The sequence below is a fragment of the Dama dama genome, chromosome 19 (genome assembly GCF_033118175.1).
Source record: "Dama dama isolate Ldn47 chromosome 19, ASM3311817v1, whole genome shotgun sequence".
NCBI lineage: Eukaryota > Metazoa > Chordata > Mammalia > Artiodactyla > Cervidae > Dama > Dama dama.
The window spans coordinates 80024318-80039775 of record NC_083699.1 but is presented as its reverse complement, the minus strand read 5'-3'; the positions used below and the strand labels follow the sequence as shown (position 1 = coordinate 80039775).

Genomic DNA, 15458 nt, shown 5'->3' with positions numbered 1-15458 from the left:
TATTTCCGATTTCTTCTGAAATGAAGAGGAGGTCTCTAGGGTGACTTGACCCCAGGACTCCGGGGTGAGCGACTGGGCCTCGAGGGGAGCTAGGGCTGCAGCTGCCACCAGCGTGACCGCTATCCAGGGCTCAACAGCGGCTCAGGATCCGCTCCCGGAGGGCGGGGCAGCGCCCTCAGCTCCCGGCCGCGCCCTCCTCCGAGGCCCCCAGGGGGCGCTCGCTCCCAGGCCTCAGAGCCGGCTGCGCGCGGGCGGCGGGGCGCGCGGGTTTCGTCAGAAGGTGGAAGCTCTCTGTCGAGTCGTAGTTCCCCGCCGCGGGGTCCCGCCCTGCCTCCCCGCTCCCGCTCCGCCCCGCTCTCCAGCCCCCCCACCTCTCCCCCGGAGTGACCGAGGGCCGAGCGACTCCGCCCCCGCCCCCGGCATGATGCCCGGGTCCCCGCGCCGCCCGAACTCCCAGCTCGGCGCCTCTTCGTTCGGCGGTTGCTGAGCTGCCTAAGAGCCCGAGGGGAGGGCGGCACGACCCCCGAGCCCGACCACGTCCCCGCCCCCGGCCGCACCGCAGCTGCGTCCAGGTCGCCCGCCGAAGCCCAGTCCGCCTTCGGGGCCCGCGCCAGGTAAGTTGGTTGGGACCCTGCACCGCGTACGGAGACCAACTTTTGAGGTGCGGGGCTTCGCTCCGAGCCGGCGCTGCTGTCTAGGAAGAGCCGCGCGCCGCCTCTTGGTCCAGGGGAACTTCGGTCCCTCCCCTCGCCCCTCTCCTCCGCCCGGCGGGCTCGGCTAGTGGGGGTTGGGGAGGGGGTGGATCTGCCAGTCCGGAGGCAATCGGGACCTGGAAGCGCAGCATCTATCCTCCTGACGGCGGGAAAGCGAGGAGGATGAGGGTGGGGGTTGTGCGGGGTCCCGGGGCTGGACCGCCGCGGTGAGACTCAGCCTCTCAGCCTCCTAACCTCCCCTCCTCCTCCCTAATCCCCCTAGGATAGGGTGCGATAATAATTGTATTTCGGGCTCTCTGGCTTAAAACTCATCCATGGTTCTCAGGTTCCTTGATTCAGCCACATCCCTCTGCACTCCTTCCTCTATTAGTTAAAGTACCACGGGGAGGGAACGGGGTTGGGACTGAGGGACCTCTGAAGCGCTGGCCGCAGCCCAGTGAAGAGGTCGGGACCAAAGCTGTCACAGAAGCCCAAGGACCCTTAGGGTGAAATTGAAGAAGACAGTTAGGAGTTGGTACCTGCGGGGTCAAGTGTGTATTGATCACCGTCGTTTGGGGAGGAGGCTGACCTCTGAAAAGTGCTGTTAGGAAGATCCGTTCCTTCCTCGCCTTGAAGAACGAGGGTGGGCTTTAAAGGTTTCAGTTCCCCCACCCTTCCTCCAGGTCCCACCGCGCCTCCAGCGGCCTTGGAAGCCTGACTTCCAGCCTCCGAACTTGCCAGGCTCCGGGAAGAATCCAGGCTGCAGAGATGGTCCCTAGGGGCTCGAGCATAAAAAGTGCTGCCCCCGGGGTACCGGAGGTGGAGGGAGGAAGGGTGAATGGTAGTGAGGTGGTGTAGGGAGGAATGAGTGTCCTGGGAGACTTGAAGAGAGAAATACCCTCCGCCCACGCCCCCAGCAACTGACCCATTGATGCCAGAGCTGATGCTTCTGCTTCTTTCCTCCTGTATTCAAAATTATGCAAAACCAGCTCCTCATCCTCTTGCTGCTTTGCCAGGAGTTGTTTTTTTTTTTTTGCTTTTTCTGCATTTATTGAGATAATTGTAAGATTTTTCTTTTTTATTCTATGTAGTGAATAACATTGGTTTTCTTTTTTTTTTGGATGATATTTATATTTTTATTTTATTTTATTTATTTATTTATTTTTATTAGTTGGAGGCTAATTACTTCACAACATTTCAGTGGGTTTTGTCATACATTGATATGAATCAGCCATAGATTTACACGTATTCCCGATCCCGATCCCGATCCCCCGTCCCACCTCCCTCTCCACCCGATTCCTCTGGGTCTTCCCAGTGCACCAGGTCCGAGCACTTGTCTCATGCATCCCACCTGGGCTGGTGATCTGTTTCAACATAGATAGTATACATGCTGTTCTTTTGAAATATCCCACCCTCACATTCTCCCACAGAATTCAAAAGTCTGTTCTGTATTTCTGTGTCTCTTTTTCTGTTTGGCATATAGGGTTATTGTTACCATCTTTCTAAATTCCATATATATGTGTTAGTATGCTGTAATGTTCTTTATCTTTCTGGCTTACTTCACTCTGTATAAGGGGCTCCAGTTTCATCCATCTCATTAGGACTGGTTCAAATGAATTCTTTTTAATGGCTGAGTAATATTCCATGGTGTATATGTACCACAGCTTCCTTATCCATTCGTCTGCTGATGGGCATCTAGGTTGCTTCCATGTCCTGGCTATTATAAACAGTGCTGCGATGAACATTGGGGTGCACGTGTCTCTTTCAGATCTGGTTTCCTCAGTGTGTATGCCCAGAAGTGGGATTGCTGGGTCATATGGCAGTTCTATTTCCAGTTTTTTAAGAAATCTCCACACTGTTTTCCATAGCGGCTGTACTAGTTTGCATTCCCACCAACAGTGTAAGAGGGTTCCCTTTTCTCCACACCCTCTCCAGCATTTATTGCTTGTAGACTTTTGGATAGCAGCCATCCTGACTGGCGTGTAATGGTACCTCATTGTGGTTTTGATTTGCATTTCTCTAATACTGAGTGATGTGGAGCATCTTTTCATGTGTTTGTTAGCCATCTGTATGTCTTCTTTGGAGAAATGTCTGTTTAGTTCTTTGGCCCATTTTTTGATTGGGTCATTTATTTTTCTGGAATTGAGCTGCAGGAGTTGCTTGTATATTTTTGAGATTAATCCTCTGTCTGTTGCTTCATTTGCTATTATTTTCTCCCAATCTGAGGGCTGTCTTTTCACCTTACTTATAGTTTCCTTTGTAGTGCAAAAGCTTTTAAGTTTCATTAGGTCCCATTTGTTTAGTTTTGCTTTTATTTCCAATATTCTGGGAGGTGGGTCATAGAGGATCTTGCTGTGGTTTATGTCGGAGAGTGTTTTGCCTATGTTCTCCTCTAGGAGTTTTATAGTTTCTGGTCTTACATTTAGATCTTTAATCCATTTTGAGTTTATTTTTGTGTATGGTGTTAGAAAGTGTTCTAGTTTCATTCTTTTACAAGTGGTTGACCAGTTTTCCCAGCACCACTTGTTAAAGAGGTTGTCTTTTTTCCATTGTATATCCTTGCCTCCTTTGTCAAAGATAAGGTGTCCATAGGTTCGTGGATTTATCTCTGGGCTTTCTATTCTGTTCCATTGATCTATATTTCTGTCTTTGTGCCAGTACCATACTGTCTTGATGACTGTGGCTTTGTAGTATAGTCTGAAGTCAGGCAGGTTGATTCCTCCAGTTCCATTCTTCTTTCTCAAGATTACTTTGGCTATTCGAGGTTTTTTGTATTTCCATACAAATTGTGAAATTCTTTGGTCTAGTTCTGTGAAAAATACCATTGGTAGCTTGATAGGGATTGCATTTTGAAGCACTGCTGTGGCTCACTTGGGTTTTGGTTCCCTTACCAGGAGTTTTGAGCTGTCCAAGGTATTTTAAAGTGTTCTCCTGAAGCTGATACTAAACCCTATTCTTTTGGAAAAGCTACCTTCACTTCAGAGGAGATGTTCTTTTCTCCCCATTCCTTCTCTCTACTGTCCTCTTAACAATCTCTGTTCTCAAGGACCGGTTTTGTGTTTTACTTTTTTGCTTTATGTTAAAACAACCTCCCCCCCCACCCTGCACTCTCCCACTCCCCCCCCACCCCTGAAAACAACAACAATGACACCAAAAAAACTTTCCTAGAACACAGATGTTTCAAATCCATGCCAATGTTTTGTACTTCATGTACACTGGTTGAAAAGACCCTGATGCTGGGGAAGATTGAAGGCGGGAGGAGAAGGGGACGACAGAGTATGAGATGGTTGGATGGCATCACCAACTCAATGGACATGAGTTTGAGTAGGCTCCGGGAGTTGGTGTGGACAGGGAAGCCTGGCGTGCTGCCGTTCGTGGGATCACGAAGAGTCGGACACGACTGAGCAACTGAACTGACTGACTGGTTAAGCTTCATAAGATCCCCTCAAAAGCCAGAGGCAAACAATGTTGCTTACTTCATTTGATGTTCTTCAAGCTTAGGAAGGTTCCATTTTATTACCCAGCAGATAAGACAGAGCTCTGGATGGCTGTGGTTGTGATTAGCTAACTTCTGATGTTTTCATTTCCCTTACCGAACTGCTGCTTCTAGGTTAAATTCATTTTATTATCAGTCCATTTTTAAAGAAAGACCTACAAAGTCACTCTAATAGACAGGTCTGAGTTCAGAGCAGATGAAAGGTACCTACATGTAGGGAGGTGGATAAAAATAGGTTTGGGAAGTACAGCTAGGACACCTGTGTTCATTGTGCATATTAATAAAGGCCAGGATCTCCTCATTTTTCTCTGGAGGGAACTTCTGAGGGTTTCATAGGACCAAACTCAAACCACATGAAAGCTAGTTGATTTCCCCTAAGCCTTACATGAAAAGAAGTATCCCTCCACAGTGGGAGTGGCTGTTGAATCCTGGGCTGGTTTTAATGGTTCAGTGAGAAGTTGTTGAGTCACTAAGTTGTGTCTGACTCTTTTGCAATCCCATGGACTTAGCCTACCAGGCTCCTCTGTCCATGGGATTTCCCAGGCAAGAATATTGGAGTGGGATACCATTTTCTTCTTTAGGGGATCTTCCCAACCTGGGGTTCAAACCCTCATCCCTTAAGTTGCCTGCATTGGTAGGTGGCTTCTTTACTACCAAGCCATCAGGGAAATCATCAGTCAGAAGAGCTTTCCTGTAATGGAAACAAAGGTCTGCTAATGTGTTGCCCTGTGAAAAGGTTCACGGACGTCAAACCTATACCATTCCTGTGAGTGCTCATCCTGGCATAATTTTTTGGGAGCAGTGATCTTCCCAGCATAAGACAAGCAGTTTCCTGCAGTTGCTGAATATCTCTTTAAAAATAGTTGCTCTGAGATTTGTGTGTTTCTTTTTATTTATTTATTTTTAAATTGAAGGATAATTACTTTGCAGAATTTTGTTGGTTTCTGCCAAACATCAACATGAATCAGCCATATGTCCCCACTCTCTTGAACCTCCCTCCCATCTCCCTTCCCATCCCACCCCTCTAGGTTGTTACAGACTTCCTGTTTATCTTCAGGTCTCAGGTAGTAGCATGGCATTTTGCTTGAATCCTTGGTTTGTCTTAAGGAGACCCTGCTTCTGGAGGTTTTGATTAAAAAATGCCTTGTTTGACAGGTTTCTTGATCTGCATGTGGGCATCTGATTTTAAGATACTGTACTTTAGTTAGTGGGAAGCAAAGTTGTTATCTGTTTCCAAAGTAGTTTCATGGAGTATTCCAGGAAATAGAGGCTGTATCCTTCTCATTATCCAGTGATTGAGTCCACTTTCATGACTGAAAAACTTTAGATTCTACTAGCTAGAAGGAATCACAGAGGGGGAAAAAAATGGGTCAGTGGTGAAATCTTTATTCTCATCTATATTGGAATCTTTTGAAACTCAGCTGAAGGTATTTATAGACTTTGCACCATGCATTTCTCTGTCTTCTCTTTGCAAGTTTTCTGAAATATAATACGCTGGACCTTTAACCACCTTTATTCTCATAAAGAAAGGATTTTCCCATTTGGAGATAAAACACATTGGCGGTTAGTAGCTAATATGGTGTATAATCAGTGTACCATACTTTCACAGGGGCCTCAATCCAGAACAAAAACATAAGAGAACTCTGGTGGTACCAGCCTCACTGGTTGAGAGAAAGTCTCTAAACCAGTTTGGAAAGTCACTTCACAAATCTTTGTATTTTTAAATCAGAGATGTGACCAGAGGGTCTGTATTTCATGCATTTTGAAAAGGAAAGGGGCTGAATTTATTCTCTATATTTACTTTTCCCATTTTTGTCATGTTAATATTTAATAAAAAGCAACAACAACAAAAACAAAAACCTCTTTGGATCCCTGCAGTAACCCAAAGTCATATTTCCTTGGCAACAGTAGCCAGTGTATTAGAGTCACAAAATATCTATCAAGACAGAAAAGTTTCAATGCACTTAAAATAAAATGTCACATAGTTCAAGACCATGCTATAGTGCATTAAAACTGACCTGCCAGCATATGATAATAGAGTTGCCTTTAACTTTGCCTTTCTTCTGATTGAATGCATATAGTAAAGACAGATTATAGAACTTTGATTCTTTTTAGCATGATCTAAAAATTCTGGAATGGTCTTTCTTTTGAGGGAAGTATGTTATCAAAATTAAGGGGGCTGGAGTAACATATCCTTTCTTTGAGTGAGAAGTTCTTGTGGAGGTTGGTAAGTCCAAAATCAAGCCCAATCAATGGGTTGGGCAAAATGTTATATTTTCTGTGTTGTTTGAAATAGAATATATAGTAGAACCTCAGTTAGCATTAAATTCAACCAATCTGCTAAAACTTGTGACTGCAGAGTAAAAACATAGTAATGCCTACATATACTTTTAGTCTTTTCTGTACTAGAAATCACATTTATGTGGGAGCTTTCCGCTACGAACTACTAAATATATATGACATATAGTATATGTTTTCCCTAAGTTAGCAAATGCTGGGAAGTCTTTTCTTTGGTGGTGTAGTCTTGGGAAAGCATCTTGAGAACCACTAGCTTTTTAACTGAGTAAACATAGAAGGCCTGAAGGCAAGTCTTGAAGAGTGGAACGTGATAAGGATGACTTATTTGGGAAGGTTTATCCTTGTCCTATGATTTTGGTGCCCTTGTATGGGTCGGGTAGCCCCTCTAAGCTGGGCTGTGGTGGGCTTATCTCTGAACTGTGAACAACAATTTTATCACTTTGAATCTTTGACTGTCAGAACCGGAAGAGAGCTTGGGGATCATCTATTGACTCCAGCTGTTTAATTTGACAGATGTGGGAACTGAGCCTCAGAGAGATGACATGCTCAAGATCAGGGAACTCACTAAGCAACCCTCTTGATTACTAAGCAAGTCTCTTGATTCTGAGAAGAGACTCACATTCCCTGGAGATAATTACTGTGGTGGTGGCCATGAGTACTGATGATCTTGACGAAGTCCAAGTCGGGGATGATGGTGGGGGAGGGGTTCTCCTACCTTCACTGGGTGTCTTGAGTCTTAATATTTTGCTGTCTCTTGGAGCCAGTGCAGTATTTACTCAATAGATGTGATTCAATTTGTACAAAGTCATTGTCTGCAGCCATCCCTGTTAATGTTCATGTTTTATGAAGAATTGCTCATGCTCAGTCCTAACTTTCTATTTTAAATGTCACAATTGAGTCAATAAAGTAAATAGAGATTTTATGTGTATCCAGTTTAAGAAAGTCCACAGGGGAATCCTTTATTCTGTCTTAAATGAAAGATCCATTCAAAAAGAACAAACTTTCTAAAATGTTGCTTTTGCATCTCTTGCTCAGAACATCATATTGCTGACTTTCTTCTGACTTAGAAAACTAGAGCTGCAGCTTCAAACATCAGGAGAAAAATGTAGTACTTAAGGTTAATTCTAGAAGCAACCTTCTCAGGTTTAAGGTGTATTGACTAAAAGAGCTTCCTTATTCAAGAGATGCTAACCTCTGTAGGGCACTTCATCGCACTTGGAGAAGAGGAACAAAATCAGGCTGGCTAGTGCCCAAGGCGAGTGCATCCCCCAGAACTGGAGAGGGAGGAGGAAGGGCTGAGAGATGGCGTTAGAGCGGACTGCCGCGAGAGGGCGCCGGAGCACCAGCGGAGCCCTCCTGCGGCTCCCAGGCCCAACCTCTTGGCTGGGGCGTGGGGTTGGAGATCGGGGTGACAGAACCCCAAGGAGATGCCCAGAGAGGAGGGGTTGGTTACGGGGCACCTCTGACTCTCTGGCTCAAACCACGTTGCTTCACAGAGGAGACAGAGATCTGCCTTCAGTATCGGATGGGGCACCCCAGCCTGGTCGGGTCCTAGTGTCTGGACACCTGACATGCTGTCTATAGTCTCACAGCCCTTTGTTTCTCTGGAGGCAGGACTCCAGACCCAGAAATGCCTGACTCGAATCTCGGGCTTGCAGGTTTGCAAGCTGCAGGCCTGCGTGGATGTTGGCCTGTGGAAAATGAAGCTTGTGGTGGTGAATGTGGAGTGTGTAGAAGTGGTGTTTTAGTGGGCAGGCTGTCCTCATCCCTGTGACCTTTCTCTTGAGAGTTCTCCCTAAACTTCCTTCTTCTCTTTCCATCTGAGCCTTTTCCTCCTGTCCCCATACCCCTCCCTTCAGCAGAAGCGTCTCACGTATCCATCTGTTGAACAATCGCTGAACTCAGCCTCTATGCTCTAGGCTGAGTTAGGTACTGGAATCAGTCAATATGGAGTTCCCCTGGCTTGGAGTTGTGGCTTGAGGGGCAGATGGTGATCATGAGGGAGAGATGAACAAACCTTGTGGGTTGAGAGAGACTGAGTCATTTGCTTTGTCTCAGAGACCCCAAGAAATGGTCTCTCAAGTTCTTTACACTCATGTTTTTTTTCATCTCCCTGCATTTTAAGGAATCTGGTGTATAGAGGGTAGTTCTGAGGGAGGGAAAAGGGGATGAAATCTCTCTCAGCATGTGCTTTGGTTTATATATATATTTAACTGTGCTAATAGAGGTTCTTAAGTCCAACCAACCTGTACTACTGCCCTCTATGTGTTGTTTTCATCAGTATCATTAAGATAAATGCCTATATAACTGACTTAATTTCATTTAAGCAGGAAAATGATTTTTATTTATTTTTTTTTTAGGAAAATGATTTTTAAAGGAAACAGAAATATAACAGCAAAATCCTTACTTCTAAAGGTTGGGTCTGGAACAACCTAAATCAGGGTTCTGTTTTTAAAGTATTGCAGATGTGGTCAATACAAATGACAAAAATGAAAAATAATGAGGGCAGCAGAATGGTTGCAAGAAATACTTTATCATTAAAGTGACAGAAAACTGTTTATTAGTAAGCACTGGGGAAAACTGTTTATTAGTAGGCACTGGGGACAGAGGATGCCTGATTTGATGTCTTTGTTATATTTCTGCAGTTATTTCAATAAGTAACTTGAAGACAAAATGGGAAAACAAGGTTTGTGCCTGAGGTGGTGGGGTTTTTTTAATTTAATTTTATTTATTTTTGGCTGTGCTTGGCCTTCCGTTGCAGCACGAGGGCTTTCTCTAGTTGTGGCAAGTGAGGGCCACTCTCTAGTTGGGCTGTGCAGTCTTCTGTAGTGGAGCACCTCTTGGGGAGCACCGGCTTTAGGTGCACAGGCTTCAGTAGTTGCAGGTCTCGGGCTCTATAGAGTGCAGGCTCAGTAGTTGTGGCGCATGGGCTTAACTGTTCTGCAGCACGTGGAATCGAATCCAGTGTATTGGCAGGTGCATGCTTAACTATTGAACCACCAGGAAAGTCTGAGATGGTGTCGATGTGAAACCAGGTATGGCCACCTGGGCCAGGTGAGTTAAGTTTACTTGGCCAGGTAGATAGCAGCACTCCGGAAAAACCAGGGTGGTCATTCTTCTGCTGGGTGCCCTGTAGGTTCTGTGACTTGACTGACTGTGAATTATGTTGGCAGGAAGGCCTGCTCAGAGAAAAAGGGTGGAAACAGTTGATTTGGGGAGCAGCTAACAACATTTATCACATTTCATAGCCTGACTGAATTTTAAAGAGAGAGGAAAACAAACACTTCTTATGGAATCAGAGAATGTGAGAGCTGAAGTATCTCATAAAATTAGGAACACTTCTTCCCATTTTCCAGTTGAGAAAACAGAGGCCCAGCAAGATGAAATTCATTACTCAACCTGCACCCATTTCTCCTCCCAACTATGTGCTTCCCAGGAGGCAGAACTCCTCCTGTCTTGTTCACTGCTGAACCCCAAACAGGGCCAGGCATCTGGCTGCTGCTCCAGGAAGTTTGATCAGCTACATTAATAATGCTATTTCTTTTTCTTTCACCCTTATTCTGGATCACTAGGCTGTAATATAATTGATAAAGATAAATATTTATTGAGTTTTTTTAAGATAAGGGCTTAGGTTTAGATGGTAAACAGACTTGCTTCAGATCCTGGTTCTGCCACTCAACAGCTGTTTGGTTTTGGGAAGATTACTAAATCTCTCAAGTTGTATTTGCTCATTTGTAAAAATGAGGATAAAACTGTGTAAGGCAGCAGAGGACCTGGACTGAGTGTTGGTTTTTCTCAGCCTTCCATTCCTGCTGTGTTCTTCCCAGAGAAGATTAAAGGGGGATATAATGCTTTTTTAAAAGGAGTTTTAATTTCTTACAGATAATACACATTTGCAGAAAAGATTATTCCACTATAGAAATATAAATGCCTGAAATCACTACAAATACATATTCTGTGGGTTAGATATTAGTTCCATTTTATAAATAATTGGACTAATGCCAAAGCGCTAGAAACAGGAGGAAGAAGACTCAAACCTAGGATGCCCCCCATCCCATTTTCAAGACGAGAGAATTGTTTTTCTTTTTTTTTTTCCTTCTTCATTTCCATAGGATATGGACTATAGTTCCCTATGCTAAACAGCAGGCCTTGTTTTTTATCCATTCTGTATAATAGTTTGCCTCTGCTAACCCCATACCCCGAATCCATCTCCCTGACTCCCTCTCCCTTGGCAACCACAAGTCTGTTCTATATGTCTGTGAGTCTGTTTCTATTTGATAGGTGAGTTCATTTGTATCATGTTTTGGACTCCACATATAAGTGACATCATATAATATTTGCCTTTCTTTGGCTGACGTTTTTACTTGGCGTGATCATCTCCAGATCCATCCATGTTGCTGCAGATGGCATTATTTCAATCTTTTTTTTTTTTTTTTATGGCTGAGTAATATTTCATTGTGTATGTATGTACCACATCTTCTTTGTCAGTTCATCTGTTGTTGGACATTTAGGTTACTTCTGCGTCCTGGCTATTGTAAACAGTGCTGCAGTAAACATTGGGGTGCATGTACTTTTTCAAATTATGTTTTTTATTTTTCCCAGATGTGTACCCAGGAGTGGAACTGCTGGATCATATGGCAGCTCTATTTTTAGTTAGCTCTATACTGCTCTCCATAGTGGCTGCACCAATTTACATTTCCACCAACAGTGTAGGAGGGTTCAACTAGGGTGTTTTTTTAAAATCCTTGTTTCATATGGTCTTTGTATCTCATTTATCCTTCTGTGTGTGAGTCTCTCAAGAAGGCTCGAATCCTCCCTTTTCACATCCTCCTGAATGGCTGCTCTCTAGCCCCAGTTGTGTGACACTGGTGTGCACGCGTGTGCCTGCCACCCCCGTGTACCATGGGCGTTGCCAGGTAGTGGCTGTACTGTGTGCTGCTTGCTGTGACCAGAGTGCTTAGAACGTTCTGGTACATAGGGTGCTCCTTCTGTGCCTGTGTCCTTATTGTACATCCTGCATCTGAGTCAGGTTTATTAGTGACTGCAGTGTACATTTAGTTTCCTCAAAATAAACTCCACACCCTCAATTACTTGTTAAAAATACTCACATTGCATTTTGATTGTTTGCTTTCTATTATATAATCTAATGTGTGACGTATAGATATATTACTGTGTGCTGTCATAGTGTCATGTAAGGTACTTGGTGAACAATTTATGGGATTTTTTTCAAAAATCATTTTGACTTTGAATCATAGCCCTTCCCTAAAGTGTGCTCTATTATATTGTGTTCTGTGTGGGTAGGTAGACTCATTAGTGTTCCTGAGTTTGAATTCCAGCTCTGCTTAATCTGTTGAAGCTCAGTTTCTACAGATGTAAAATGAGAATAATGTGAGAGCCTGTGCCCTGGAGTTGTTGTGAGCCTTGGAAGATGTGTGCATCCCAAGATCTGATCATATTGTGGGCACATGGAAATTCCTCAGTGACAACTGTTGTTGTTGGCTGATGGCATCCCTTTAAGGTTTGTGTTTAGGAGCAATTACCCTAAAGGCAGTGGTTTGCTGTGTTGTGAGGGAGTTGTGAATACTAGAAGAAGTATGTGATAGTACAGTAAAAACTAGCAAAAAATATGTGCTCTTACAGCTTCTAGCACAATCATTCACCATCCTTTCATTCCCCCTCACCTCTGTTTCCACACACTAGCCACAGAGATGACTCAAGGACTATGCTAGGGTTTCTCCAAGGTAAAACCGCCTGCTGATTCCAGATTTACTTCAAATGCAAAGTATGTTTAGCACTGGCCCCCAGATATACAGCCAGAATACACAATGAATCACTCTGCCCTACAAGACTTCACATTAGACATTTATTGTATTTATACATCTCCTGTGTGTGTGTGTGTGTGTGTGTGTGCATGCTCAGTCATGTCTGATTCTTTATGACCCCATGGACTCATCTGTCCATGGGATTTTCCAGGCAAGAATACCAAAATGGGTTGCCATTTTCTTCTCCAGGGATATATCTCCTCTATCTTTACCCAAAAGATTCTGGGCAGCCAGCAACAGATAGCATATTGGGTACACTGTACTGTCAAATCCACAATTCTGCTAGCACAAGATATTCTTTTTTTAGGGAGACCCCATTCATATTGTAAAGCCATGGTTCTCACACTGGAGAAGGAATCGAGAAACTCCTGCAGGCCTTTTGTTATAACACTGATCTATGGGCCCCACCATCAGAGTTTCTGATTTGGAGGGTATAGTGTTAAGAGTCAAATAATTTGTATCTCTGACAATATCCCAGGTGATGCTGATGCTGCTGGTTTGGGAACCACACTTTGAGGACCAGTGCCTTAGATATTCGCTTTATTTGGATAATCTGTGCATTTTCTCTCCTGTGGGGTGTGACTGAGAATAGCATTGATGATGAGGAAAGGGATCTGACATTTGCTGAGCACCTGTGACATTTGCCGTATTCCAGGTACCTCAGTAGCACTTTACACATATTATCCTATTTAAGCCTCACAAGTGCCCCACCAACCAATTCACAGTTGTTTATTGAGACCCTGTCGTGTATCATGTGCAGTGCTAGGTGCTGGGGGTGTGGAATCAACACCACAGACATAATCAGGTAATGAGCAGGTAATTATGAGGGTGATTAGTCTGATCCATAGAAAATGGAAGATTGGAGAGTTAAGTAACTGGGCTCAGGTGACACAGCTGGTGGGAAACAAAGGAGACAAACTTCAAAAACATTTTACTCAAAAATGTACAATCCCTCCACTAAAGCGGAGGTTCTTAGATTTTTGGTCTCAGGTCACCTTTATGCTCTCATAAATTATTAAAGACCTCAAAGATTTTTTTTTTTTTTTGCTTATTTAGGTTAAATCTATCAACATTTACAGTATTAGAATATAAAACAATGTGGTTCATACTTTGAGAACTGTTACACTAAACCAGGCTGTGAATAGTACCATTTTCTTATGCTCTAAACCCTGACTTGTTTTAATGACTTCTGTAAGCCATCAAAGATAAGAAGCTTCTCCTAAACTATTTTTATTTTTTTTTTAAAGCACAAGGGCCTCAGTCTTTACTTCTAGTGCTGATGCCTTCCTAAAGACAGGGCTGACCTGCTTTGGAATCACAAATGTATGTGTGTGGGACTTCCCTGGTGCTCTAGGGTCTAAGACTCTGCATTCCCAATGCAGGAGGTTGAGGTTCTATCCCTGGTCAGGGAACTGGATCTCACATGCCCCCAACTAAAGATTCTGAGTGCCAAAACTAAGACCTGGTAAAGCCAAATAAATAAATATTAAATTAAATAAATGTATGTGTGTTTATGATAAGTAAAAGCAACAGTTAAATGACCAGTTGCAGAAAAAAACAAGATGTGGTGGCTTTATTGTTCACCGAAGGGTCCCTATCCCAGCCGGTGTTATTTAAAAAGTTACAGTTCACACGAGTTACTGACATGCATTGCCTTCAGTGTTCCTTGGGGCAAATGCCATGGCCAGAGAAGCACTGTGGGATCACTCTTGCTGTCTCGTTACAGTGAGAGAAATAGATGGAGGACTGGACTCAAGTCTGGCAGTTTGTATGTAATGTTGGCAGCTGAATCATGTTTAATTGTGGGTTAATGACTAAAATACTGCCTTTCCCATCATTTGGATTCATTGTCTAATGAGCATGAGATGGCCTAGTAGATACTCACCCTCTGTGTGTAACAGTCTGTGGTTGTTCAGATACCAGTTCTCTGCCTGACTCTGAATGTTTTATGGCCTTGTTAAGTTTTACTGAGTAAAACCACCAAATCAGGGCTGCCATAACTCAATGCAATTCTTGGTGGATGATCAATGAGATCAGATCTCCTTTTATTTTTATAGAAACCAATGAACCAGCAGCAGGGGAAGGGGGCTTCTCCAGCAAGACCTGTGCAGTTATTTAAATGTAGTAGACCCTAGGATGAGAAGCAGGAAAGAGAAACCTCCAGTCATCTGACTGTGTGGTCTTCTTGACACCAAACATATGGATCACTGGTTCATGGGCAAACTTTTAAAATGTTTATCCAGGTATTTTGTGTCACACATGCACATTCCACAGATAAATCAAAGTAAATGAGAAAAATGAGTGATGCTGGATAATCATTCATCATCTTCCTTAAAGGCTGAATTTTGACACCAAGCATCTCTGTTGGTCAACCTGAGGTAACATGGAGTCCTTCACATGGCATTTCTGCAGAGGGCCTGTTTTGCCTGGTGACTGTAACATTTTAGAGGAAATATTTTCCTGGAAAGAGGCAATTGTAGGAAGATCCAAGACATGAGGCAAGTTGAATCTCCTTTTTACCGTCACATCAAATGGGAGACTCCGTTACATCCCCTGAGGGGCCATCTCCTGGGAATCCTTTTAGCTAAGTTTCTTTTGCTGTTTGTAAATCATGAGGTTCTTGCCCAGAATTCTGTTTCTGAGTCCATGGGCTCATGTGAGCAGTTCTCAGTGATGAACCCTGTTGGCTTTGCAGATTGTTAGGTCCATTTTCTAGAACCCCTATTTTCTAAAGCAAGCACAAGGAATTGCCTCTCTGTCCAATGATTAGGACTACCAAGGGCATGAGTTTAACCCTTGGTTGGGGAACTAAGATCCTGCAAGCCATGTGGCCAAAAAATAAAAAGATAAAAATAAAGCAGGCACAACCATGAAAGGTAGCTGGGCCTCTGCTCCTCACCAGCCCTCCTTGTCCAGGGATGGGGCTCAGGGGAAACCAGACCTGCTCACTGACCCTCCATGTCTGTTGTGTGTCTGCCTTGCCAACAGTCAGCCTCAGTTTCTGCCCAGCGAACAGTTGCAGGAAGGGATGGGGTTATTATCTATGGGGATGGAATAATGGAAATCCACCTGACATCATGGGAACATTGTCTTCCCTAAGTTGGGGAGAAGACACAGCATTTATTTAGGGAGGTGCAGTGTGGTTACTTA

The 15458-nt window shown here is 43.9% G+C and overlaps 1 protein-coding gene across 1 annotated transcript in view; it reads left to right on the top strand.

The window, feature by feature from the left end:
- Window positions 1–518: 518 nt before the first annotated feature.
- Window positions 519–15458, top strand: part of CPNE4 (copine 4) — a 672215-nt gene continuing 657275 nt past the window's right edge. Inside the window, exon 1 of the mRNA XM_061167590.1 lies at window positions 519–614. The gene's annotated coding sequence lies outside the window, so the exon portion shown is untranslated. The remainder of the gene's footprint in view (window positions 615–15458) is intronic.